We start from the raw sequence: 24762 nt of genomic DNA on the forward strand, positions 1-24762 counted from the left end.
ATGCTGATCTAAATCTAATTTCTGTCCAACTGCTTCCCAATTTTATCAGCATTTTTTGTCAAGAAGAGGATGCTTCCCCCAGTAATTTATATGCTTTTTAGTTTTTAGCAAATAGTGCATTACGATTTTAAGTTACAGTTGTTTCTTGTCTATGATTTTTTTTTCCAAATGAGTTTATAATCCCAAATTGGTGTTGCTTCTGTAATTTTCTGCTTGTCAACAAGATCAAGAGTTTCTTGTTTAATATTGTTTCTGGCCTCCTATAACTAATTTGTTGTGGAAATAGTCATAATCTATTTCTTTTCCTTTATTAATTTCACACTTTGGGGCCATCAATAGTTTTGTGGGCTTTTGTTTTGTTTGTTTGTTTTACCATCTTTATCCTTTTTTCAAATCTGGTGTTGATTTTGAACTTTCCTCTTTTTGGAATGACTCATATCAATAACCAATCATTTTCCTGTTTATTAAGATATAACCAACTTTATTTGTATCTTTGTTAATCCCATTTTTCAGTATTAATAATTTGTTAGAATAGCGGAGAGTGGAGCTGTTACAATTGCATAAGGTGTCTTCCCTTATCTTTGAAGTTGGCTTTAGTTCCATCTATAACAGTTTAACAAGTCAATGGGCTGACTGTACATAGACAGCTGGTTTACAATGATTGATCAGCATACATCAGGGACTAGTCATTTCCTGTGTTGTAAAGTTGAAATCAATTTAGCTCATTGCTTTATTTTTCTTTCACCTATTTTTCAGCACCCCTGAATAGGTTACATAGGTTGGGAGAAAGTGAGAAAAATGTCACCAGCTTTTTCATTCTTCTATAAACATCTTGTACTTGTTATTTGCTTAGGACAGAGGATGAAGGGAATTTAAAGTTCAAGCAATCTGTGTGCTATACATGCCTGTCTTGTGAAGGAGGATGTGATTCTTTTCAATAGGGCATGGGGAGGAAAAATGCTTATGGAAGTCTCCTGGAAGAAGTGAATCTTGAAAGATTCTAGTGGATAAAGTGTTTCTAGAGAGTTTTGCTTGTTCTTCTTTAACAAAAGATCCAACCCAGTGCATCTTATAAAAGGTGTCTTTGTTAGGGAAGTGATTGTGAAAGCAATATAGCTTGTATGCCAACAATGGGATTAAATCCACTAAGTAATTCCACAGAACTACAAAATGCAAGCAACTTTCAGAAACCACCAATCTAATGCCAGCCAGCAGCCTCAAAGAGAACATCTTCTCATACCTTGTTACAATAGTCTAGGTTGGAGTTTTTATAATTATACTCAATGTATTATGTCTTTATTCTGTTAAAAATCTGGTTTTGGATTTAACACCAACTATCTGATCAATCAATGTTCTGACTGCACACACATAGAACAGTTCGGGATTGATTCGCACAATAGTCATATACTTTGGGACTTCTTGAACTTTTTCTACTCACAACCCCTTTTTCACCCAAGAAATGTTTGGGTTTTTTCCATTTTTTCTTCCTTCCTTCCTTCCTTCCTTCCTTCCTTCCTTCCTTCCTTCCTTCCTTCCTTCCTTCCTTCCTTCCTTCCTTCCTTCCTTCCTTCCTTCCTTCCTTCCTTCCTTCCTTCCTTCCTTCCTTCCTTCCTTTCTTCCTTCCTTTCTTCCTTTCTTCTTTCCTTTCTTTTTTCTCTTTCTTTTTTCTTCCTTCCTTCCTTCCTTCCATTCTTCCTCCTTCTCTTCCTTTCTTCCTTTCTTGCTTTCTTTTTTCTCTTTCTTTTTTCTTTCTTTCTTCCTTCCTTCCTTCCTTTCTTTCTTTCTTTCTTTCATTTTCTTCTTTTCTTTCTTTTCTTTTCTTTCTTTCTTTCTTTCTTTCTTTCTTTCTTCCTTCCTTCCTTGCTTCCTTCCTTTCTTCCTTTCTTCTTTCTTCTTCTTCTTCTTTCTTGCTTTCTTTTTTTCTCTTCTTTTTTCTTCCTTCCTTCCTTCCTTCTTCCTTCCTTCCTTCCTTCCTTCCTTCCTTCTTTCTTTCTTTCTTCTCTTTCTTTCTTTCTTTCTTTCTTCTTTTCTTTCTTTCTTTCTTTCTTTCTTTCTTCTTTCTTTCTTTCTTTCTTTTCTTTCTTTCTCTTTCTTTCTTTCTTTTCTTTCTTTCTTTCTTTCTTTCTTTCTTCCTTCCTTCCCTTCCTTCCTTCCTTCCTCTTCTTCCTTCTTGCTTTCTTTTTTCTCTTTCTTTTTTCTTCCTTCCTTCCTTTCCATTTTTTTCTTTCTTTCTTTCTTCCTTTCTTCTTTCTTACTTTCTTTTTCTCTTTCTTTTTTCTTCCTTCCTTCCTTCCTTCCTTCCTTCCTTCCTTCCTTCCTTCCTTCCTTTCCTCCTTCCTTCCTTCCTTCTTCCTTCCTTCCTTCCTTCCTTCCTTCCTTCCTTCGTTCTCTTCCTTTCTCTTTCTTTCTTTCTTTTTTGCTGAGACAATTGGGGTTAAGCTGACTTGCCCAGGATCACACAGCTGTTTTTTTTTTTTTTTCAGGGTATTCAGTTCTATTTTTTTTTAACAAAGTTTTTTATTTTCAAACATATGCATAGATAGTTTTCAACATGGATGTGGTTATTTTCCTTAAAGAATTAAATCTTGATGATATATTTATTTACCTTTTACTGTTGCCATTTTTTTTTGCAATCCCCGTATTCAGTTATGCAAACCCATATAGAGGTCATGAGCCACAGTTTCAGAAGATTTGATATATGTTATCATTTTAGGAAGGAAGGAAACAAGTGCTCACCAGGAACCTATTATGTACCAGGCACTGTGTTAAGCACTTTACAAATATTCTCATTTAATCCTCATAAGAACCCTGTGAAGTAAGTACTATTATTATCACCCAATCAGGGAAACTGAGGCACACACAGAAATTAGATGACTTTCTCAAGATCCGACAGCTAGGAAGTGGGACTAGATTTGAACTTCTTGGCTCCAGTGATATATCCACTGCACTTTCTGGACAACTCTAATAGTAACAATTTGTAAAGTCATACCCAAGACCTCTGTCACTCCTGAACCCTCTGGAAAGTATTCCAAGTTCTAGATAATTTGAAGGTCAGAATCCTCTTGAAACCATAGCTTTTGAACCCCCAAAGATGTTTACTAGCCATTCTATGAACACAATTCAAATATTATAATAGTATAAACTATAAAGTAGAGCGTTATCTCCCACTATAAACCTTGATATCACTTTCACAAACACACACACACACACACACACACACACACACACACACTCCTTTAGTAAGAAGTGTGAACCTATATAAGGATGACACTTGGAAAATATATCCATGAGGAACACAGGGCTATTGAATACAGTTTGGGGACAATATATGTGCCTGATGTGGCAGAGCTGTTGATGTTTGCTGTTAATGTCATATTATTCTGCTGGGTCTACTCTTCACCAGGCAATGCTCCCCCTACTCCTAGCTTGACATTGCTTCTCAACTATTTCCTACTGTCCCATAGATCAACATTATTCCCCACTGGGCATCTTACCTATCCTACCTCTAGTTTTCAACCATCTAGCTATCCTCAGGTTCACGTATAGGAAGCTACATGGCAGTAGAGAAAATGCTGGACTTACAGCCCAAAACAAAAAACAAAAGATCTTTGTGCTTGAATCCAATCTCAGATACTTTCTAACTGTGTGACTCTTGGTAAATCATTTAACCTATGTCTAATTCAGTTTCTCATCCATAAGATGGGAATAATAATAATAACAAGACCTACTTCAAAGAGTTGTGAGGAAAAAATGAGGTAAAATTTGTAAAACAATTGGCAAACTTCAGAATACTATGTAATATGAGCTTTTGTTATTGTTATTATAGTTACCTAATGCCCTATCCCTTAGCTTATTAAACTGTGGTTTGCAATCTCATATGGAGCTTCATAACTGAATGTGGGGGGGTTTCAAAATTATGACTTGTTAGCAGTAAATATTTAATTTATATACCTATTTTCTATGCTTACATATTCAGGGTCATATAAAAATTTCTTGGGCTGAAAGGGGTCGTCAGGGGAAAAAGTTTAAGTAAATCTCTGCCCTATTCAACATTCACTAAAGATATTTTGGTTAGTGCAGGGAGAGCTATAGCTATTTCAGCCAGCTTCCATGTTCAATTCTTTTATTCTTCTTATTGTCTTTGGATGGATTGAATTTGAATTGAATTTGTCAGGCCTACCTGCAATTCTGCCCTACATTCACAGAGTGTGTCCTCCAAAGTTCTGTTCTACTGAGAGGTCTGCAGTATCCCTTAGCCAGTTATTTCAGCTGATAGTGATGAAAGTCTGCCACTCAACCAGACCTCTCATAGAACATAGCAGATGGCATGCTCTTTGAACTGCTTCTTTAAATTTCCCTTCCTCACTTCCCTGTGTCCAACTCACAGCAAGTATAATCAAAAATCCATTTTAGTTCTTAATTCTAATCATATTCCCTTTGTTGAGGCAATTATTCCTATGGCTTAACTTCTTCAATCGGAAAAGGTAAGTAAGTAGTAAAAACTTCAATGAAGAAACTTTTAAAATTTTCCCTTTTGTGTTTCTATACATAAGACAAAATTAGGGCTAACTGGAGAAGACTGAAAAGGTCTCAATCTTTTGTTTCACTTAGCGTCACTTTACATAAGGTGTACTCAGTTTCATTCCTATTCTTGAAAAAAAAGTACTTGAGGTATTCAATTATAAGCCTTTTGGAGGTTTTACTAACTTTTGGTCTCTTTCTTAAGCTATACTTAGATAGATAGATAGATAGATAGATAGATAGATAGATAGATAGATAGATAGGTAAATAGTTAGATTAACTACCAGCAGTTAAATTTGTGTTTATAGATTGACCAGCAGCTTTGCTATTTTAACTCCTTAGTCTCTTTTCTGCTATTTTGTTCCTGCCATTGCAAAAACAGAAGAAGATAAGAGACCAAAAAAATGAAAGATTTTGTTATTGTTGTTGTTGCATTTTTCTTTATTTCATAAATTTCCATGATTGAAAACTTGATTATCATTAGCCAGGCTGGTGTTTGGAAAGAGAGAAGCTTTAAATTTATATCTAACCTGCCAGAGCTTGCTACTTGTTGTCAAAGCTTTGTCACTATAAGGTTAATTTGAGGGACAGTCTGGTGAAGTGAAGAGAAACTGGGCTTGGGGTAAGAAGACATGGATTCAAATATCTTTCCAAATAAGTTTTTCTACTTATTAATCACATGATCAAAGGCAAAGCACTAATTTCTCTGTATACCAGTTTCCTTATCTATAAAATGTGCATAATACCTGTACTTTCATCCTCACAGTGTTGTTGTAAGGAAAATGCTTTGAAAACTGTTAGAAATTATAGAAAAGCATCAAAGCCATTGCTATTTTAAAAACATTAATTCCCTCTATTTTTTTTTTTTGGTCTCAAAGAGGAGTTACTTTAATTCTACCATTAAGTTAGACTTTTGTTAAGAAGATAGTGCAGCTAGTCAACCAACCTCTTCAGTTTATTTTGCAACACTGAAGTAATACATGAGAAAGCAATACAATATTTTCTGCTAACCAGAAATGGGAAAAAGGAGATTGAAGAATAACATATAAGAAATTCTTCTTGTTGTTACTGGGCTTGTATCCCAGAGAGATCTTAAAGAAGGGAAAGGGACCTGTATGTGCAAGAGTGTTTGTGGCCGCCCTCTTTGTGATGGCCAGAAACTGGAAACTACGTGGATGCCCATCAATTGGAGATTGGCTGAATAAATTGTGGTATAGGAATATTATGGAATATTATTGTTCTGTAAGAAATGACCAACAGGATGATTTCAGAAAGGCCTGGAGAGACTGACATGAACTGATGCTGAGTGAAATGAGTAGGACCAGGAGATCATTGTATACTTCAACAACAATACTATATGATGATCAATTCTGATGGACAAGGCCCTCTCCAACAATGAGATGAACCAAATCAGTTCCAGTAGAGCAGTAATGAACTGAACCAGCTACACCCAGCAAAGAACTCTAGGAGATGATTATGAACCACTACAGAGAATTTCCAATCCCTCTAATTTTGTCCACCTGCATTTTGGATTTCCTTCACAGGCTAATTGTACACTATTTCAAAGTCCAATTCTTTTTGTACAGCAAAACAACTGTTTGGACATGTGTACATATATTGTATTTAATTTATACTCTAACATATTTAACATGTATTGGTTAATCTGTTATCTGGAGGGGAGGAAGGAGGGAAAAAATTAGAACAAAAGATTTGGCAATTGTCAATGTTGTAAAATTATCAATGTATATATCTGGTAAATAAAAACTATTAAAATAAAAAATTTTTTTTAAAATAATAAAAAAAGAAATGCTTCTTCTCTGTCCTTATATAACAAGGGAGAAATAGACCATTCCTGCTTATCTTAATAACACTGGAGTAAACAATTTTTGAATGGTGAAAAAATAGACCTCAAAGCTCTTGGGGTTGGAAAAATATTCCACGGTCTTTTATTTTTCCCTTCTGTGGGTTTGTTCTGTAAATTATGTGTGAGACAAGCATATGCAGAACAGGGATGTTAAGCTAATTACTTGTCCTCAGATATTTGGTTACCCACTCTAAGTAACCCACATACAGTAGCATTTGTACAGAATGAAGATCTGCCCTTTAGGCAGGATTAACTGTTGAAGTCTCTTGTTTCATCAATTAAAATTTTTTTATTCCAATATTTGTACTTTTCCATTTAGGATAAAGACATGTTCTTCTTTTTGTGGCAGCATATAAATAACACGTAATTTTTATGATTCAAGTTCTCATCCTTCCTGGATCAGGTTAGATTTATACCAATATTGATTTTCATGATTACTCATCTGTTATCATTTATGGGACTACAGAAAGAAATGTCTTCACTTCTCGACCTCAATTCTTAATTAAGCATCTTTTTTTTCCATCAAGAATCAGGCCTTCTAGCAGTTTGAGTTGGAAGGGGGAGGGAACATTGGCTTTTTTTTTAAATGATCCTTCCCCTCAAAAAGTAGACTTGTCAAGGTATAGAATCATATATGATAATTAGAAACAACTGCAAATATTTATATTCCTACTACGTAAAAGATACTGTTCTGGGGACTGAAGGTACAAAATTAAATAATTTCTATCTTCAAGGAATTTAAAGAATACTGGAAAGATCCAACATGTACACAAATGTATCACAAAGTTATTGGAGATAGAAATCACATGAGCAACTGATAGAATAAAGGTAAACTTTGTGGAAAAGAAGACATTTGATCAGGAGAACAAAGATTTTGAGAGGTGAAGAGGGAGAGCATTCCAGATATGGGTACTGGGCAAATGTATGGAGGTGGGAGATGATATATTGAGTTTGATTGGAACATAGAAAGATTAATTTGGTGTAAATGTGAGAAAATAGTTTTGAATCAAATTTCAGAAGGCTAAAAATACTAGAGTAAGGTATTTGTATTTTACTAGAAGACTAAGTAATTTGCTTACAGGTAGCAGCTGTTTCATTTTTGTTTTTATATACCTAGGTCAGGGTCTAACCCACAGCATGTACACCAAAGTAAGCTAATTCTCTCCTCAGTTGAATTGACATTTTGTCTTATTCCTACATCATAAAATGCTCCTGACTCTTGTGTGTTCTTTTAGCTAAACTAATCTCTGTGACTTTCCTGATTACTGTTTTATTACTTTCTTTGATAAATATGTTTGCTTTTTATCCACGATTGTCTTTTGTGCAATAAGTGTGTGATGGGAGGGAAGCCAAGTTGACAGAGATTAAGCTACCTGTTACCTTCTGGGTAGAATTTTCTCTCTATCCCTTTTCTGACCCATTTGGAACCAGGGAAAATAGCTTTTATAGAGAAACTTGAAAATAGAATTGTTGCCCTAGATCATAGATATCTGGTGTGTAATGGATATAATTGTAGCCTGATATCTGTCTTAAAGATAGGAAAGCACAGTGAGCTCCCAACCACAGTTCTTTTCTAACACCCAAGTCATAAGTGGAAATAGCAGGCTAATCAGAAATACAGAGCTCTAATCCCTACAATACAGCAGCCAGCTGGTCCTTTTTTAATAAAAGTCTTCATTTGTCTTTATTTTTTATATTTTCACTTTTTGACATAGAAGCTAGCTTCTATGAGGTCCTGTACCTCCCCTCCATCCCAAAGATTTGGAGTGAAATCTGGTTTGGCAAAGCTAAATGAATACCCCTGCTAAGATGTTTGATCTTCAAAGTGGGGGCTGCATAACTCCAATGGTGTGGGCCATAACCTCAAAGCACCTATAGCATGATCTCAAGCTAGCAAGTGGGAAGAGGGGTATGTGGAATCCTTCCATTGAGAGTCAACCGTGAGGTTTGTCTCCAATACAATTACATTACCCTTTCAAACAGTACTGCCCTCATCTGCCCTGCCTCAGAGCTGACCTCTTAGGGTCATTACATATTACAAGCTCTTAAACTACTCCTTTCTGCCCCAAGTACTAGAAAACCATGGCCTAGGTACTCACAGCAATGAAGCACATGTTACTGTGAATATTCCCTTCCACACAGTATACCAACAACCTGCTTTCCCCAACCTTCACCATCACCTCTTGGCTGTAGCATAACCTTTTGTTAATGTGTTTTGTGTTCCTGACCAGTGGGCTAGTGAGTAAGAGCCCATCTCCATTCACACCCTTTCCCCTCCTAAGACAGAATGAAAAGCATGTCTATGGATAGACATGAATGGATTGTGATTTTTGTGGCAGATTTCATTATGTTATTCCCCTACACCCCAACCCAATTCTTCTCCAAACCTATCTATTTCTATAAGGATATCATTCTTCTGCTCTCCTAGATTCTCATTCTTCTCATGACCTTTGATTACGGATTCAATTAAAATTGGTCTGTTCAGAGTTATCTATGACCCCTTAATAACCAAATCTGAAGTCCTTTCTTTCTTTTTCTTGGTCCTCATCCTTTTTCTTCTATCTAAATATTTGACCTTGTTGACTACTCTCTCTTCCTGAATAATCGATCTTTTCTTAGTTGCTAAAAATAACAAATATATCATCTACAAAAACTGTATCTGAATAAGTTTTTTAAAAATTGGAAATAGAATTTTTAATCCGTTTTAAAATCTTTGAAACAGAGTTTCATTTGGGTTTTGAATAAATTTGCAAAAAAAAAAAAAAAAAAAAAAAAAAAACCCAACATTTTAAATGCAGCACCAGCCAACTTGTTTGCAAGAACAATTGATAAACATCAGGAATAATGAGCCTTCAGTAGCTGAATTTTGGAAAAATCTTTTGAAATAAATTGGTGGTGAAGACTAAAAAATCAGTATCATATTTAAGTGAAGTACAAATGATACTTGATTTTTTCTATTTGGATTTATGGTATTTTGGGAAAGTTGCATTTTTCCATTAGTTATAATAAACATTTTTAAAAGTTATCAAAATAACCTAAACTTGGAATCAGACCTTTGAATTGCTATGTCCTTAATAATAAAGAAGCATATCCAATCATATTGCCTTCCTTAAAATATAATTATTAATATTTTAACATGAGCAAAAGTCTCTATACCATCAAGAAGCAAAATGTTATTTTGAAATATCATTTTCTATTTATCTCAAAGTTTTATAAAACCCATAATTTCCAGAATAGTATTACATATGTAAATTTACAAATAAATAAATATACTACATCTATTGGGGGTGCATGCTCAATGTTTCTATTATAGACATATACAATCCAAAAATCTTGGAAACTATGGCTTATAATAATTATGGCTATCAGTTACTCTAATGCTTCTTATAGCAAGCATTTCTGCTTGCATTTTGTGCAAATAAGGAATCTGAAAAATGGTTGCATTATTTAAATTTGTACTATTTGAAATAATAATTACATGTAAAATATGATTGATAATTGGTTCTAGCCCAATGGAAATATGAAATGAAAATTTGAATAAGATGACCACTTTATGGGATTCATTATTCAGACTAGTTGTGATTTACTTGTATTCTAATTGGTTCATATTCTCAGGTCAAAGAGTATTTCCACCTCAGACCTCCCTTCCTCCCTCTATTTTAGTCAATATAAAAGAAGGTTCTAGAGTACAACCACTTTGATTTTATATTATTTATAGGTTGATAACATTTATGCTATAGCAAAGAAACATTGCCTTTGTTTCCCCTTAATAAAGACAATTTTGTTGTTTAATCATTTCAATTGTGTCCAACTGTTTGAGACCCCATTTAGGGTTTTCTTGGCAAAGATACTGAAGCAGTTTGCCATTTCTTTCTCCAGTTCATTTTACAGATCAGGAAAACAGGATTAAATGATTTACGCAGAATCATACAGTTAATAAGTATCTGAGATAAAATTTGAACCCAGCTCTTCTTGATTCCGTATTTAATGCTTTATCCCCTGTTCAATCTAGCTGAGAAAAGCAAGAATAATGGGACCCAGTTAGATGTTCGAGATCTTCTAATTCAAGCTTTTTTTTTTTTAAACAGCTGGAGAAACTGAGAACCAGAAAGTAGAAGTGACCTGCCTACAAACATGAAGGAAGTTGAGGGGAGCTGAAAATATGACTCATGGTCTTCTGATGAAGTCTTCTTTCCCATGGTGCTTCTCAACAAGTCTAGGTATAACCAGGAGTGAACATGGACTGGTTATATAGTGAGGATAAGTAATAACTGATGGACAGGCTCAATGCAGACCCAGATGGTGGCCTCCAGCAAGTTGCACTGGTTCTTTCTGGAGAATTTATGGAGGATTGTGTACAAGAATCACACAGAAGGAGGTATGAGTGACTCACCCAGAATCATACATCAATGTGTGCCAGAGGCAGGATTTGAATTCAAGTCTTCCTGACTCTGCTAGGAATCACATGATCTTCTTTGTCTAAGGGTTGGGATGGGCAGATTGTTGATGTCAGAACAAGAAGGTTCATATTAGCTACATTCCATTTTTAAAAATTATTATACTCTGATTCCATCTCTTGATATTTCATAGATCCATGATATCATAGAACTTGATATTTGCTCCAATTATGCCATTAACAGCTCATCCCTGGCTTCCCATTCTGTGCATTTTTTTTTCATTTCTCATGAATCCTTCCCAGAGGATTCTAAAAGTCTCTTAATATGGTTTGGATACCAGCAGAGCTGTATACTTTGTCCATCACTCTCATGTGACAGAGCCATATTTTCCCCCCTGGTCACTGATTTCTCTGATGACATCCTTTATACAACTTTTTAAAAACAATTTATTTATAATGCATCACAGTGGACTAATGTCCATCACACCCTAATCTATCACATCTTTAGGCAAGTCTCCACTTAAGTTCTTAAGAGACTGTCCTTCTCAATGTTCCAGCAGCACATCACCAGAAGAATACCTTTATTAAAAAATTTGCCTTTGAGATAGAAATCTGAGCTCACTAAAAGTACTGCACAGTTTTCTAAAGACTAATTTCTAAAGGTATATTGATATGGGGGTAGTTAGGTGGTATAATAGATAATGGAATAAACCTGGAATTAGGAAGACTCCTTTTAACAAGTTTGAATCCAGCCTCAGACACTTACAAACTGTGTGATCCTGAGCAAGGCACTCATTCTATTTGCCTCAGTTTCTTCATCTGTAAAGTAAGTTGGAGAAGGAAATTATCTTTGCCAAGAAAATACCAAATGAAGTCACAAAAATCAAATATGGTTTTGGAAAAAAAAAACTCAATAACAATCGCATAGCAGATAACCAGTCTTAAAGCCAGGAAGACCTGTGTTCCAGTATTACTTCTGACTCTGTGTGTTGCCCAGTCAAGTCATTTAATCTAGAAGTATTCTAAGCAATACTACAAGACTAAAAGTTGTAGAAAAGGTGCCAACCCATATTAGTATAAAGAATTTCTTTATTTGGAAGTTCTCCATACCAATGAAATCACAGAACCAGATTTAAAAATCCCTATTCAGTTCTGGGCTTAGTTCATTGCCCATTCAAGATTTTTAATTTTTGACTTGCCAGTTGCTCTTGGTGAGTAACTTCTTATGTCAGTGAAACTCAAGCTGCTTTGGAATATCAAAGTTAAGTGGTGTAGCTAAGGTTATGTATAGGACAGTCTTCCTGGTCTCAAGACACTCTCTCTCTCTCTCTCTCTCTCTCTCTCTCTCTCTCTCTCTCTCTCTCTCTCTCTCTCTCTCTCAGGCTGGGGTCATATAAAAGAAGGTTTCAGAGGTAGGATTTGAAAACAGGTCTCCTGGACTGCTAATATGGCTCCCTATCAGTTACTCTAGTGTTTCCTAATGGTTTTTATTCCTCAAACTCCTTTCACAACAACAACAAAAAATGTATTGGAAATTGAATATAATTTTCATATTATCATTTATTCATTAAGAGCTTTCAGTGACTACAATAATAACTTTTGCTCCCTAAACTTCAAACTAAAATTTATATTATTTATTATAAAATATAAATTATGATTTATAATTTATAATTATAAAACTAAACATACAATTATGAAACTAGAGAAGTATCATAAATATTTTATGTAGAACATTCTATAAGAATCAGAAGAATAATTCATTTGAACTTAAGTGGAGACTTGCCTAAAGATGTGATAGATTAGGGTGTGATGGACATTAGTCCACTGTGATGCATTATAAATAAATTGTTTTTAAAAAGTTGTATAAAGGATGTCATCAGAGAAATCAGTGACCAGGGGGGAAAATATGGCTCTGTCACATGAGAGTGATGGACAAAGTATACAGCTCTGCTGGTATCCAAACCATATGCTAGTGTCTACAGGACTTCACATTAAATTTCTTTATTTTATAAATGTTTCTAAATACAAATGACAGTTTAATGAAATAAATTATATCTTGAAGGATATTTAACATAATGTAATAATCATGTATAAACTTAATTTCAACATTGAACATTTTTTATTTGAACAAAGTTTGCAATGTTTGCCTTAACACTATCTTTAAATTTGGTTCTCCATCCAATTTATTTCTATTATTTGGATTTAAAACAAAAATAAAGTGAAAATATTTATAAATGTGGTAGAAAATGGTAGAATTTTACAAGTTCTTTTACTGAGAAATGGAAATTCATTTTGTAGTTTTGTTTCCAACAAACTGATGAGGATGAATAGCTTATGATAAAAACTATTTACTTTTCTACTGGTTAATGACAAACATTATATAGATTAATAAATGGATTTAATATTCAATTATATATATATATTGTTTGTTTTTAACAACATTTACATATAAGCTAGTCTTTATAAAGAATCTTTTCAGATGTCATGTTCTTTTTTCTACCAAAACAAAAAGAAGTACTCTTTCACAATTTTTTTTTCTGAATGAACAACTAATACTGCTAACAAGTTCCTTTAAAAATCTATTAGTTAGAAGAAGAGAAATATAGATGGATAATAAGTAAAAATAAGAAAATAGACTTTACTGCATTGAGAAACAATATGATATTTGTTTCTGATGATTTCAAATGGGCCTTGTAATGTATATAACCAAAGATCAAAGTTTGGAAGCAGCCTGACATTTGTGCTGCAAGAATATAAATCCTGGTAACATCTTGATCACACATTAACACCAGCTAAAACCATCTTTAAGTTTGGTTCTCCATCAATTTGATGAGCTCTGATTATAGAGTAGCAAAAGGGAATAAGGGAGCTACTCTGGTGCCCATACAGAATGCAAATAAGGGTATGAGCATGCTATTTGATCATCCAGTGGGAAATGGGAGGCTCTCAAATATAGCAACCTTGTGGTAGTTTGAAAACAATTTGATGAGAGGTTGATAATCTCCAAGAACACATTGTACTTAGTCAGAGGTGGTCAGGGTTTGGTAATCATGGCAAGAATACCAAAAATCATCATATGCAAGATCATAACAGTTTCAAATTGCTGAAGAAACAAACCTATAATACTTCAAACATATGTGTGCTTGTTGTCATAAAGGGGAAATATATTTGTAACAAAATCAGGCAATTACTTGCTTTTTAAAGCAGAAACCTATTAGACTATTATTGGAAATTCCCTAAGGAGTTCAAATCATTAAATGAGAATACTCCCTCTGTCTCTCAGTCCAAGATACAGGTTTTAAAGGAACAACAAAAACAACAAAACACAGACTATGTTTTCAATAAGAATTCACGTACTCTAGCTCATTTAAAAATAGTTCAAAAATGTGTTATTTCAAGTAAGCCATCATTTCCTATGTACTAGAAAACACAAACAGTAAGCAATTAACTTTGAGTGACAGGCCTGCTAGACCACAAGGACCAATTTGGGGGAGAACTTCTGGTTACATTTTTTTCCCAAAGAACCATAACATCAATGTCCAATGAAACGGCCACACATGTTTGCCTTTGTTGACCTTTCAGGAACTGGCACATCTTGAGCCCTGTGTATACTTTAAAAACATGATTCTGCTAAAGAGCAAACTTATTTACATTTTAATAACACCTCAGCCTTGCAAGAGCTAGCCTTTTTTTCCTTCCTTTATGAAAGCAGCTTTTGCATTCTTTTGCAGTTCCTGACTTCTCTCTGCTAATCTGAGTGGAGCAATATTCTTCAAACTTTTTGACCTAACACCATTATTAATAACACACTTTTGAGCATTGTCTATCTCTTGTATATCTTGTCTATCCAAGATGCATGCTGAAGTCCATGCACTTTTGAGCACTGACTCCCATAAATGAGTGGGTATGTGTGTGTCTGTATGTATATGTACATATATGTATATTTCTATAAGTGTATACACAAACACACACACACACACATATATATATGTGCATTGTATATTTTGAATTTCTATACACATACTACTATCTAAATGATCATGTAAATTATAAAACTTCTTCATTGTAAGTGGCCTCAGAGACCCTTTAGGCCACCCAATACCTAAATAGAAATCTTCTCTATAATATCTATTCAATGATGTCATACAGGATCCATTTGATTGTCCCCCACTCCTACCCCTGCCACTGTCATTGATCATTATAAAATTTAAGCAAAATAGAAATTTAAAAAGAATGAGATGAAAATGAAATAATATTTGTGGTGGTTGTTATCAAGTTGTTTTTCAGTCCTGTGCAACTCTTTGTGATTCCACTTGGACTTTTCTTGGTAGAAATATTGGAATGATTTGCTATTTCCTTCTTCAGCTCAAGTCACAGGGGAGAAACTGAGGCAAAGAGGTTTAATGATTTGCCCAGTGTCACACAGTTAGGAAGTGTCTGAGACTGGATTTGAACTCATGAAGTTCAAACTGATTCCAAACCCACTGTGCTCTATCCACCTAGATCCTAGTCATAAGGAATTTATTGAACAGAAAGGTGATGTGGCCAGGCCCACCCTTTAGAAAAAGATTGTTTTAATGGAGGAAAGACTGGAACAGGGAACCTGAGATCTGGAGATCAAGTAAGAGGCTACTTAAATCAAGAGGGAGATGATAAGGGCCTTCACTAAGGAAGTACATTCCCTTTGGGTGTGGCTTCACCCACTGAATTGAATTCTAGGACTCTTTCTCTAGACTCTTAGAAATCTGCCCTCACACCTAGGGGCTTCTAGACTCTTCTAGTTTTCTCCAAAAGATTTTTTTTTTTCTCTTTTCTACCTAGCAACCTGAGGTTCAGATCCAGTCCATCAGTTCTTCCATCTTTCCAGGAAACCAAAACAATTATTAGCCATTTTACTTCAGGCAAAAATGTCCCTCCCCCCATATGACAATGTCATGTTTCCATGTGTTCCTTATATTTCTTCCTTCTGTTTAGATGGTCTATAATATGGGTCCTGATTGACTCAGATTGAATGTAAACAGCAATCATTTTTGATTTGGCCAGAAAACCTTAGGGTCTTCCCCTTCAAGATTTATTTATTTATTTAGATTTTTGTTTTGGCTAGGTGAAAAAGGAGATTTTTTTGCTCAATTGTTACCTAGCCTTGATCACGGAATGAGTGTGACCTCAGTCAAACTGAGACCTATAGCAGATCCTAACTTAAAAAAACAAAAAACAAAACAAAACAAAACAAAAAAACAAGGGCTCCCACTGCATCCAGGATCATCCCCAGTTGTCCTGCACTATATCTGATCACTGGACCCAGATGACTCTGGAGGGGAAAGTGAGGCAGATGACCTTGCACAGTCTTCCCTCACTTAAATCCAATTCACTTGCACATCGCAGTGTCACCTGATAATATCAGGATCCTCTTCAAGAAAGAAGGACAAACAACAAAGTACATGAATAAAGAGAAAGGGACAGAAGTGAGAGATGTCTTGCAAATAGAGAGGACAGGATTTGATACCTTATTGGATATATGGGGTGAGGGAAAGGAAGAAATCAAGAATAGTCGAAGTTAAACTACAGCTTCTGTGAAGAATCCATAGCAAAGAGAGGAAATTTGGAGCTTCCATAATGGAAGAAAGAAGCAGAATGAGGGAATGTGGGAGGACTAAGAGCAGGTGTGCTTGGGTTAGAGACAAGTCCCTCGACTAAGGGTAGTGGTGCAGGAATGAGATAATAATAGTAACAATAATAGCCAGCATTTTATATTATTTGCTTTGCAAAGCACTTTACATATATTGTTTCATTTGATTCTTACAGTGATCTTGACAATATATGTTATTATTATCTCTGTTTTACAGATGAGGAGACTGAGGTTATGCAGGTTAAGATATTTGCCCAGAGTCATACAACTATTAAGTATATAAGGCAGGAGTTGAACTCGGGTCTTCCTGATTCCAATAACTATAATCACTAGCAACAACCAGGTTCCATGTCCCTTATCCCCACAACCTAATAGTATTTGATTACTTCCCCACTTGTCTTGGGGTAGGTTCTTCCATTTCACTTTCTATATAGTTCATTTGTTCATTTGTAGCTGATAATAGCTTTCCTCTTGCCTTTATTCTTTGTCCTTCCCTAGTTTCCCAGGTCTGTGTGTGTATGTGTGTGTGTGTGTGTGTGTGTGTGTGTATGTGTGTGTGTGTGTGTATGTGTGTGTGTGTAAGCCTCAAAATTTTCCTGCCATCTCCTAAGACTGTGATTTAAAAGACCTTAAATTTGTGACCCTTTCATTTTGTTGTCTGGAGCGTACTCTGTCTTTATGCTCACCAGATTGATCCCAGAGCTGTGTAATAAACATCATTTTCGCTGAGCAGTGAAAAAAAATTCTGCTTTTCCTTCTCTTTCCAGCATGGATTCATCATTACTCATTCTTTGGTAAAGGAGAACTAGATTGCTGAACATTTTGGAGGTTTGCAAACAAAGGACTGTGGGTTTATTCATTATTCCCAAGCAAGATGTTCATTGCTGAACTTTGAAAATCTAGGGACTAAACTTGGGAACAACTTGATTTCTCCCCTCCTACCCATCTTCCCTGCCAAAGGAAGGACTGCTGAATCCAACCTCCCCCATGTCATCTGTCTCAGTTAAGGCCAGTGTTCTTATGAGTCAGCTGTCAGAGGGATACTTATCCTAAGGGTAGGAGAAGAGGGGGGGGGGGACAGTGATTAAATACCCCCTGCCATAAAGCAAACAAAGCCTAGTGACTCAAGTCCAAAGCATCAAAAAGCTGGAAGGAAATTGGGTGGATACATTAAATGCTTTCCCAATTTTCTCTGTCTATATTCATCATGGAGCTTTATATCCTCTATACATATGAATCAATAAGTAGCTAGCTCATCTTTAATCATCAAGTCAGACATAGGTCATCATGGTCTTAGAAAATCACTATACATCACTTTTCTGAGCCAGACTGAAAGATCAGTAGAAAGAGCAGGACCCCCCAAATCAGAAGAGACTACTTCTGCTGCTTGCTACCTGTGTGACAACTAGTCAACACTCATCTCTGGGCCTGTTTCCTCATCAGTCAAGTCAGGGAGCTGGACTTTATGACCCTTGTGATTCCAGCCAGTTCTAGATCAAGTATTCTAGAATCCAGTATCCTAGCCTGAGAGCATCATATTCCAGGTGGGATTCTTCCTAATCTCTTCCCTTGAATTAAGTCAACTCAACAGGTGTTTGTGAAGCATCTACTCTGTACTGTGTTGGGAATATAAAGAAAAACAAAAGACTGTTCTTGTTCTCAAAGAGCTCGCAGAGGGAGACAACAGGCAAGCAAGTATGTACAAACAAGCTATATACAGGATAAATCAGAGATAAGTCTCAGAGGAAAGGCTTCTTGTGGAAGGTGGAACTTTATCTGAGGGAAGTGAGATGTGCAGATGAGGAGAAAGGGAGTTATAAACATGGAGGACAACTAATGATAGGATCTGGAGTGTTGTTGGAGGAACAGCAAGAAGGCTTTTGTCCCTGGATAAGAGTATGCAGAGGTGTAGAGGAAGAGTGAAATCCACATTGCTTGAACCCAAATCCAATGTTCTTTTCCTCTGTAGAGCTGCCTCCCTTTCCATAGAACATCATCTCTAGGCTGCATATCACCTATTCTGGTGGCAGTCCTTGGTTGTTTCAGGTGTATTTCTTTCTTTTCTTTTCTTCCTTCCTTCTTTCTTTCTTTATTTTCTTTCTACCTTTTTTCTTTTCCTCTTTTCTTCCTTCCTTTCTTCCTTTTGTTCTTTTTTCTTTAATTCATTCATTCATTTTTTTCTTTGTCTATCTTTCCTCACAATAATCCTGTGAAATAGATTTTGTTATTATTCCCATTTTACAGATGAGGAAATTTATATAGTTAGAGATTAATGACTTGCCCAGGATCATACCACTAGTAAGTGTGTAAGATGGGATCTGAACTTAAAACCATATAATTTTTATTTGACAGGAAACATCAAGTCCAAACCACACCCCAAAAGAAAACCCCTCAACAATATATCTGGCAAATAGTTATCCATTAGATGCTTAGCAAGACCTGGGATTGTGGGGAATCCATTACTGAGACAGCCAATTCTACTTTGGGACAGCTCTAATTGTTAGGAATTTTTTCCTAACCTCAAGCCAAAATTTGCTTTTCTGCACTTTCCACACACAGCTCTTGGTTTTGCTCCCTGAATACAGAGACAAGTAAATACGAAATAATTTCACAAAAAGTATTTTATCAATAAAAAGTAATTCTAAAAATATTTTTTATTCTCAAAATTCCCTTCCAGTGCTGACATTCTCTTTTACATGCTCAAATTTCGTTTCCTGAGCTAATATTTATAATTTAAAGATTCCTTTCCAGTCCTGATATTCTTTGTCCCAAGATCCTTTTCAGTTCTGACATTCTATGTTCAATGTTCTAAAGTTTCTCTCAGCTCTGACATTTTACATTTTAATAGTCTAGGAAAATGAGAGTATAATTGAGGAGATCAAGAAAGATTATGGGTAGAAAGGCGGCATCTGAATTGAGCCCTCTTAGTGCCTATATTGTGTGTTTCTGATGATTACACAGTTGGAGTTATTATATATATTCTAAGAATGGCTAAAGTTTAGCCCGACTTGATGGGAGGAGTATTGTATGATAATACCTGATATGGCTGAATGTTCCCTAGGAATGCAAAATATTCTGTTGGTAATAATAGATATTGTTTACATAGTGTTTTATTTCATTTGACCCTCCCAGCAACCTAGTGATATAGCTGCTATTACTATCACCATTTTGCAAATAAAAAGACAGGTGCTCAGAGATTTATGACTTGCTCAGGATCACACAGCTAGGTTCAGGTCAAATTTGAGACTAGGTCTTTCTAACTCCAATTGAAAAACTACAGAGCCAAGATGTCTCACCCAAATCACTTATGTATATCTTTATTCATATATGTATGTATGTATACATAACACACAAACACATGCATATATATAAATACACAAATATACATATATACACACAAGTCTCTGTGTATATATATATATATATACACATACATACATATATATTTATAGTATTTTATTTCATTTGATCCTCCCCTCAGCAGAGTAATATAGCTGCTATTATTATCACCATTTTACAAATAAAAAGACAGGTGCTCAGAGATGTTACATCATTTGCTCAGGATCACACAGCTAGCTGGAGATCAAATTTGAGACCACGGCTTTCTAACTCCAGTTGTATATATAACTTATGATCAGGTCCTGGGTCACTAAGATTGACAGAGAAAGCCTGAAGTACCAATAAAATTACTCCCTGAGGCAAGCAGGGAAGGGTACAGGTAGAGATCAGTTCAATATTATAGTCCCACCCTCTGTGGAAGTCATGAGTAGCCCCATATTGCTATGTCCAGTCAGATATACAAATTATATCAAACACTCATGGTTAAATTTCCCTTATAAATCTGTTCATGGCCTACCCATCTTTTGCCCTTTTGGATTAAGCCCATCACAGTACTCTGCCTCATGGTGTCTTTCCTCTCATCCTCCTACCATGCCTCTTGGTATCTTTCTCCTTCTTATAGCTAACTAACTTTTAAGATTCAAAACTCCTCTATGCATTGAACTTGTAAGCTAAGAGCATACTTTCACATCATGGAATATATCCTTTCTCCTGGTTAATTGAGAGTTCCACTAGGAAAGTTGTCTTTTCCATTGTTACTTGCTAAAACCACTTTTATGTCTAACTATATGCTCTGCCAAGTCTATTTTATATTTACCACTTTGGGTGTCTATTTTACCTCTTCATTTTATCTGCTACTTCTTCTTATAAATAAACCTACCTTTTGCCAAAGAAAAATGAATTTTTCACACGATCAAACCCTAACATTTGGTAACAAATGTTCTCTTCAATCTCATCATCTGGTTCTGTACCCCAAACACATCACATATGTACATACATATTAAATCTATAGAGATATATGTATATATGTGGGTAAAAGTATGTATATGTATATAGGCATATATATTCTATTGAATTATAGGATAACTCAATATTTCATTTTATCAGTTGTGGAAATCACAACTGAAATACATGACAGATAAAATGAAATACTGAGCTATTCTACAATTCAATAGAAGAAATAAGGAAGATTTCTCTAAAGGATCTTGTTACAGATATATTTAAGGAAGTTGATGGATCGGCAAAGGAAAATTAATTATTTTATTCTAAATGAGGAGTACTTTAAAGAATCATTTTTCCCCCTACTGTAGAAAGCCAAAAAAACCATGCTTAGTTTGTTTACAATTTAGGAGGAAATAGTGTGCTTATTATTTCTACCCTTGCTGTGCCCTCTGATAGAACAGAGCAAGAATAAAGTATTGTTGCAGAAATCATGGGTCAAAGTGGGATTTCCTGGAGATGTCTTGCCCCATAGAAGCTTTCCTGTCTTGTAGAGAATGGGCATTGTTGTATTAGCCAACTGGGTACACTGGAATCCTCTGACAATACCAGGTTGGCCTTAGACCAGGCGCCGGGTACCTGGGGAATGAATGTGTTTGGGCAGCTTCCTGGTGGAGTCATCAGTTCAGCACAGAAAGTCCTCCAGAAGCCAAGCTCATCTGAACTGTACACACCACACCTGACTTCCTCATTCCATGCCCTCAGGCTTTTGCATAGATCATTCTTCTCTCTTTGAAATGCCCTCCTGCCTCCTTTCACACTGGTCTCCTTCCAAAGCCAGCTCAGAGCTTGGGAGAAGCTTGGCTAATTCACCTGACTTATGCAAGAGAATCACTTGGGTAAGTAGAGGAGTTATTCTTCCATTTGCATTCTTCTTTGATACTGTTATATCAGTATCAGTTATATCAGTATATTTGATTCAGTTTGCTACACTAGTCCTTTACTCTGCTGTCTACCTGAGTATTCTTATGTCTAATGTGCATCCTGTTTCCCTATTAACTCTTGAAGGGTGCCAAATCTGCCTTCCACTTCCTTTGTAATCCTCCCCACTGATACTAAAAGCTCATCTAGATGGTGTTTTGCATTTACTAGAAAATGTGATTTATACTTGATCTTTACATCAGGCTGCTGAAATTGATGGTGGGAATCATCTCAAACCTATTTTAGAGTTGAAAAACTAAAGCTATTAAGTGACTTATCAAGAGATTAAATGACTTGTCCCAGGTTACAGGGCTAACACACACTAGGGCCTGGAACTGATGTTCAGGCAAGTGCTCTAGTACCTGGTGCTGCTTAAATAGATTTTGTTAGACTCTCAAAATTCCTTATTTGAGAGAGCGAGAGAGCGAGAGAGAGAACGAGAGAGAGAGCGAGAGAGAGAGAGAGAGAGAGAGAGAGAGAGAGAGAGAGAGAGAGAGAGAGAGAGAAAAGAGAGAGAGAGAGAAAAGAGAGAGAGGAGAGAGAGAGACAGTAAGTCAGAGAGAGAGACACAGAGAGAGAGAGAGAGAGAGAGAGAGAGAGAGAGAGAGAGAGAGAGAGAGAGACAGTAAGTCAGAGAGAGAGACACACAGAGAGAGAGAGAGAGGAAGAGACAAGAAACACAGAGAAACAGAGAGACAGAGATAGAGATACACAGTAAAAGTGACAAAAAGTGGGGGGGGAGAGAGAGAGAGAGAGAGAGAGAGAGAGAGAGAGAGAGAGAGAGAGAGAGAGAGAGAGAGAAAGAGAGAGAGAGAGAGAGCAGAGTCAATGGACAAAAAGGGCAAGAGAACAGCAGCCAATGATTATATTCTTCAGTTATAGATTGTAAATTCCTTGAGTGCAGATATTGTTTCATTTCTGCTTTTTAATATTGATAACTGTTAGTTTTGATTCACTTCTGTTTCCACATATATCTCTCTTCTCTTTCCCTGAGATTTCATCTCCTATAACAAAATAAAAGAGACCAACAGAGTGGATAATGCTCTATACCCATGATCCTCTATTTCTGAAAAAAGTTGCAAAAGGTGCATTTTTTCATCTTTTCTTGGGACCATTCATGGTTGTTACAATTATACAGTATTTGGGATTTCTTAATGCTATTATTCTTTCTCTTAACAATTTAGTCATTGTATGTCTTAAACTGGTTCTAGTTAATTCATTTCGCAACGGTTATATATTGTTATGCCACAGTTCTCTTTTATTGTCCTGACTCAGTTTCCCTAATTATCCCAACTCAGTTTCTCTAAATTATCCTGCCTTGGTTTCCCTAATTGTTCTGCCTCAGCTTATAATTGTTCTGCTCAGTCCTGCAGAAACCACCCCTCCTTCTTAATCAGAATATTTGATAAAGATAAAAGATCTGATATTTTAGAATATCAGAATGCTTCTCCCCATCCCAAGCTATCAGAATATCAGATACCATCTTATCAAGATGCCTCTCCCCATCTCCATGATGTCATCCCATCTCCTTGCCCCACCCTGTCAGAGTCCATTCCCACTTTCAGCACCCTGAGTCCGCCCCTGCCTCAGTCTACCCCCTGAATCTGAGCCACGTGTATATATGACATTGAGAACTCACATTTTTGCTGGATTCTTGGAGACAATAATCTCATTCAGCCCTGGGACCAAATCATGGATTCATTTGGTCCCAGTAAATCTTTCCCTTTCAAATAAATTATTAAGTCCTCTCTAATCTCTATCTTGTCTCAATTTTTCTGACATTATAATATGTCTTTTCATGCTTCCCAGTAAATTCATATTCATAATTTCTCACAAGGAAAAAAGTACTTAATAAGCACCTACTGTGTACCAGATGCTGCCAAATATTGTCTCATGCGATCCTCACAACAACCCTGTTAAAACGGTGATGATACTATCCATATTTAACAAGTGAAGAAACTGAGGAAGACAAAGTTAAATAATTTGTTCAGGATCACATAGTTAGTAAGTTGTCTAAAATTAGATTTAAACTCATGTCTCCCTGATTCCAGACCCAATGTGCCACATAGTTGCCCCTAATACAAAGTGTTAAGTGACATGTTCAGAGTGACATAATCAGTAGTATATGACCAGTCTTTATCATGCATATAATAAACACTTAATGAAAAAGTGTTGAATCAAATTGTTATTACATTTGTACTTTGAGGTTGTACCCTTCTAGTGTTCTTACACCTCACTGTGAGAGCTGCCATTACAAGCCTCTTTGCTATTTGTTGTACAGGATGCTCCATCTTCCAAATTCAAGAATATTTCCCAGCTGTCCCCTATGCCTGGAACTCCCTTCCTCCTCATCTCCTGGCTTCCCTGGCTTCCTTCAAGTCTCAGCTAAAATCCAACCTTCTACCAGAAACCTTTCCAGCTCCTCCTTAAGGCTTATGTCTTTCCTCTGAGATTATCCCCAATTTGTCCTCTCTGTATCTTGTTCACATCTTGTCTGACTATTATCTCCCCCATTAATGAGATCCTTGAGATCTGACTTTTGCCTTTCTTTTACTCCTTTATACTCCTGTATACTTTATACTCCTACTCCTATACACTTAACACAGTGCCTGGAACATACATAGTAAATGCTTAATAAATGTTTATTGACTTGCTTATAATTTATATAAAATCTTGCTTATAATTATATATATATCCATATATATATATATAATTATATATAATTTAGTATATAATTATATATGTTACATGTATAATTATATATAATTTAACATATATATATGTAATCTTGCTAATAATTCTTCTCAACTTTTAAAAATTTTACAACTTAATTGTAAATCCCTAAAGGCTCAGGACTATGACTCACATATACATACATATATAAATACACACACACACATACATACACACACATATATCTCACTCTCATATTGTAAGTTCACTGAGGAGTTTAATGATCAGTTCAGGGAAAATTCTTAATAAACGTTCGTCAGTTGAAGTAGCACCTGTTCTATGTGGTAAGCCACAGATGGGTGACTCAGAGGCAGAAAGAGGGGATCATTTAGCCCCAGGGGACTTAATGTGCTAATTCAA

At 35.8% G+C, this 24762-nt stretch overlaps 1 long non-coding RNA gene across 2 annotated transcripts in view; it reads left to right on the forward strand.

The window, feature by feature from the left end:
• LOC141541830 (uncharacterized) overlaps positions 1-24762 on the forward strand; it is a 108617-nt gene that overhangs the window by 55191 nt on the left and 28664 nt on the right. For both annotated transcript variants that reach the window (XR_012481914.1, XR_012481913.1), the window contains exon 2: positions 10474-10763. This is a non-coding gene — a long non-coding RNA (uncharacterized LOC141541830). The remainder of the gene's footprint in view (positions 1-10473; positions 10764-24762) is intronic.

The sequence above is a fragment of the Sminthopsis crassicaudata genome, chromosome 4 (genome assembly GCF_048593235.1).
Source record: "Sminthopsis crassicaudata isolate SCR6 chromosome 4, ASM4859323v1, whole genome shotgun sequence".
Taxonomy (NCBI): domain Eukaryota; kingdom Metazoa; phylum Chordata; class Mammalia; order Dasyuromorphia; family Dasyuridae; genus Sminthopsis; species Sminthopsis crassicaudata.